The sequence below is a fragment of the Bactrocera latifrons genome, unplaced genomic scaffold (assembly GCF_001853355.1).
Source record: "Bactrocera latifrons isolate USDA-ARS-PBARC rearing strain unplaced genomic scaffold, ASM185335v1 scaffold_263, whole genome shotgun sequence".
Lineage (NCBI taxonomy): Eukaryota > Metazoa > Arthropoda > Insecta > Diptera > Tephritidae > Bactrocera > Bactrocera latifrons.
This window is the reverse complement of record NW_017536219.1, coordinates 134,970-139,817: the sequence shown is the minus strand read 5'-3', so window position 1 is coordinate 139,817 and position 4,848 is coordinate 134,970. Positions and strand designations below refer to the sequence as shown.

The 4,848-nt window shown below is 41.4% G+C and overlaps 1 non-coding gene across 1 annotated transcript; it reads left to right on the top strand.

Moving 5' to 3' along the window:
* Positions 1–1,075: 1,075 nt before the first annotated feature.
* Positions 1,076–1,187, top strand: Trnay-gua. The gene is made up of 2 exons: positions 1,076–1,112; positions 1,152–1,187. It is a non-coding gene; the product is annotated as a tRNA-Tyr (tRNA).
* Positions 1,188–4,848: the final 3,661 nt, after the last annotated feature.

The following is a 4,848-nucleotide window of genomic DNA, read 5'->3' as shown; positions in this document are numbered from 1 at the left end:
CGACGTTAAGATGGTAAGGTTTAGGTAAGTGGTCATCGAAGTCATCTAACGATAGGCCCAGGATACCAGCTGTGGGAAAATAGGGTGTGTAGGGTTAGCAGTGCATGCAAGGAGGTGGATAGTGATTCGTTTCACGCTGGACATACATATACATATTTTATAAGTCAAGGTCGAATCTGGATAAGTAGGTATTTAATCTGCCACAATATCCTGTACGAAGCAAGGGCACAAGGGTGACGCCCGATTTTCGAGGCAACTCGTGCTCGTCGCCTGCAAAGTACAAACTCCCACAACAGCCAATTATACGTTATCGGAATTGACCTGGATTTTCTCCGAGATAGGAGAATCGATTCGAAGATCTAATCTCGTTTGGATCGGTAAATTCTAGATTAAGATTATAGCTTTCTGATCATAGTATGTAGTGACTTCCGACTGGTATACCCCAGATGTAATTCCGAAATAAACTATTATGTTAATTATTTCGGCTTATAGTACAATTTAGACAAACGAAAAACAGAAATCAACTAGATCCGAATTCCTACTGGCCCCTTTTGAAACTATTTTCGGTGGAAGCGCCTCAATTCATATATTTGACAAGGTAATATACAAATATATATGTATCTATATTGTGTACAAAATGTAACAGGCATCTGCATGTCAATGTTGGCGGTCTCATGCCTTCTGCGCCCACCGCTGTGCCTCAAAACCTTTCTCAGGCCATCGTTCACTTAACCGCTGGCTTATCTCGATGCACATTACTCGTAATTTTGTTGCTCTACTACATTACTCTACTCTGCCGTGCTAATTGTCTTTATGAATTTGGTGTAGGAATGCATGTGTATTTGTTTTTGTAGTGGCGCTAACACAGTCAATGCCACACAATGCTAACATTTCACTGATAAGACGCTCGTACCTCATACCTGCTTGCTTTTTCAAATTTTGCCCGCCATCAGCGCGACCGCCATCACAGTTGCTTGATGTCACACACACAAGCACATTTACGTATTTATTATTGAAATCAATTCAGTCGCAATCGATTATTTGGTTTTCGCTGTTTTCGTAGCGAAATGCATCGCCTTCGATAGCTCAGTTGGTAGAGCGGTGGACTGTAGTTGAATAATGGCTTGTGAGCGCCACGCATGCGAGCAGAAATCCATAGGTCGCTGGTTCAAATCCGGCTCGAAGGAATTTGCCACTTTTTTGTTATATTTTACTGTCAACTTTCTAATAAAATTGTTTATGCTAATGCTTAACCCAATTTCATACACTTATAAGCCACGGCTGGGATAGCCTTCAGTGTTTTCAACGAGTTTGGAATTTTTCGATTCTGACTCATTTTTGGAGCACCATTCGCAAGATTGTTGAATAGTTTCGTCGTCATATTCAGAAATTACGCGCCTTTTACTTCCTCTACTCTACTAGCATAGTCTAGGCTTCACACACTTTATGCCTAAAATATTAACCAAAATTTTGCCAGAGATGTTGAGATTCAGTCTCATGCCAACATGAAACTCTTTAAGCACCTTTTCTTTCATCTTTTCGATGTTTCAGCAATAACATTTTAGGATGGAAAGCTCGCAGGTGGCAAATTTACAAAGACTTCACGAGCTTCACTGCTGCTTTGGGCCACTTTAATACTTCTGTTCATGGTAAGCATCGTAAGAGAACATGGTCCGCCCAAAAGAAGTTCTGCAACATTTTCAACGCCTTCGTAAATTCTCTCCTCCTTCACTTGCATCCCTGAAAACTTGAACCATTGCTTCGCGGAAACTACTCCTGGAAGCTGTTTCTTAATTCACATACTAACGAGGTATATATGAATGGAGAGAAGTTTGTGGAGAAGGAATTTTCACGGATGCATCGAAGCAAGGTTGGGAGGTCAGTCTTCTATCTCTTCGCCAATCTTAGCTTAAGTTAACGGAGCACTATAGAATTTTCCAAGCAGAACTGGCTGCCATTAAATTATCAGTAGACTTAGTAGCAAATTTCGGTGTATGTGTATGGTAATACTAGCGTTGATCTCATAAACTGGCACTAAGTTAGTAAAGTAATAGTCAATGATTCCGTAACCGCGATTCCATTGGAAAAAAAACTTTCAAGCAAGCCCGCTATTAAATTCTTTTCATGGTCAAAATCGCCAGACAAATTGCACGTGTCGTAAAAAACAGCTGCGAAACCACTGCCTCTAGGTGACATATGAAAATCAAACTTTCTTCTACCAATATCAGAAATGTTTGTTCCAATCGTTTCGGTTTCCGTTTAAATTGCAGTTTAAATTGGCTTGTCCGAGTCATATTTGATCATGTGCGAGTATCCAAATTCTAATGCCTACATCTGACTAAAATCTTTTGAATATTTCATGCTAGAGACATCGTACAAAACACCTCAAAATATTTCAAAAATTTTCAAATAATTAATAAATGCTTTTAGACCCGGAGCCGGAAGTTTATCAAACGCACACGTGAAAGTATGTATGCGCACACACATAGGTGTCTGTAGAAAATCAAGAAAACAAGTTAACGCATTTTGTAATGTCATCTCCGCTTAGAGTAGCCGGTGCGCAGGCCGCACCAAAGCACTGAATAGTCTACCAACGTAGATGACTCATGGCTTTGTCTCGTGGGTCAGTACGTAAAATAGATTTACCGATAATTTGCCATGCTTATACGAAATTAGTCAATAAAACGACGCACTAATTGATGGTGATGCATATCAACAAAAAAAAAATATCAAAAAATAATGAGCAACCAAATAACGTCATCACTTCAGGGACAGCGGAGAGGTACGCGTTGAGCTGCTGCCGCTAAAGTGACGTAACACTTAACGGAGTGGCATAGGATGGTATAAAATGCCGCTGGTGCTAAAGTGCTCACTATAAGTGGCTAATCGCTGGGCAGCAGCTGAATGATAAGGGCCGCCAGCATTGGACCGCACAGGAAATCCATTTCAAAATGTGACGCTTACGTAGAAAAGCGAAGATTACTCTAGAAGCCGAAGCATTCCAAAAATGAAAAATCAAAAATCAAAAAATAAAAAAAGACAATCGACAAAATATTGGTAAAACAGGAAACACAAAATAATTGAAAGCAATCAGATGAGTCAGTAGAGTGAAGGCCACGACACCAACAACCATCAGCCGAAACAACACAATTAAACGCAACAACAGAAACACTAATATAAAGCAATAAAATATTTACTGAAAGAAACAAAAACGGTTTATTGAACGCACCGYATTCTGCGCTTACAGCGACAACAATAACAACAACCGGCCGGCTGACTGGTTAACGCCGGTCCAAATCCGGCTGTGCCGCATGCGTGAGCGACATTCACATTGATAAGAGCAACACGATTTGCTCCGGCGCATGCACGAAAAGAGATGCCACTCGCTGTATGATAAGCAGCACAACAACAAAAAATTGCTAACAAAAAATATATAAAAAAATAAACGAAATAAAGGTGAAGGCGCACACATCGGGTCTCATAAACCACACACATAAACACACTCGGCCGGAACACACACATCGACAACGCACGGATTTTTACGAGCAGCACACACATTTCGGCATTTTTCGTTTAATCTAGCATTTTGATTTTGGCAAGCATTTGCCACCGCTGTGAGTTCTCGAAATAGACGCTTATTTTTGGCAACTGATAAGCCAGTCACAGTTCAAACACATTAATTGGTTATTCTGTGCGGAACGCTTATCAGCGCGCTGTCTTTTGTTCTCTTCGCCACTAATTGAACCTCCCTTGCAGGGTGTGTGGTAAACAAGCAGATGTGTGCTAGGTATTTAATTGCAAAAAGCGTAGCGGGAACGTCACTATGTGTGATGATAACGTTTGCCTCAGATTTAACGGAAATTGCATACCATCGTTTTACGGACATCGCTGGGTACATCTACCTCACAACGCTCCAAGCTAGCAAATATAGGGATCTATACGTTTTAAGCATTACCGGAACCGTTTTAGGACTATATACGCCACAGTATTGTGGAACGACGGAATGAAATTTTTAAGATAACAGAACCTACGGACCTTTCTGACTTCAACTCAGTTCGGAGGCTCACCCACTTTGATCGAGGATTCAAAATTCGTACCATCATCATTTCAAAAATACTCCTACTAAGAACCCTCAAATGAGAAACATCCGTCTGCAACCGGCCGTTTCAGTGAAAAATTTATTACCATCCTGGATAGGAAGCTTCCATGGAAGCCAAATATCGTGGAGATAACAAAACAAACATCGACTGCCTTCCACTGCTGTAGAGGAGCCATTGGTACAAGGAGCGGCCCCTCACCGAAAGTGATCCTCTGGCTCTATGACACCATAGTCACACCTATTATATTCTATGGAGTCTTTATATGGCGGAGGGCTATAGAAAAGACCACACTTGCAAAGATAATCGAGAGCGTTCAACGAGCGTCTCATCAGCATGCGTCATGCACTAAAGTCCACTCCAAACAGGGCACTTAACGTCATTTTGCAAGTAGACATCGTCAGAAGATCACTTGTCTGAATACTCGGAAATCTTCACTCACTTTGACTTCATACCGGATCACCTCCACACAACTCTGGCGGCTCCTTCTCTACCAATATACCATCGAGACAGTTGTGTTTGGGAAAGAAGCCGTGAGAGGAGAGGCGCAGTGAGCTTCTTTACGGATGGGTCGAAGCTTGAGGGCAATTTCGGTGGAGAAGTTTACTATCAGAACTCTCTATAAACGAGAGCTTCAGACTTTTGACTTTTGCAGTGTTATATAGACCGAGGTTGCAGCCATTAAGATAGCAATAGATTTACTGCTCCCGAGTGCAGCTTCCTTGAGTGAAATATCCATCAACTCAGATAG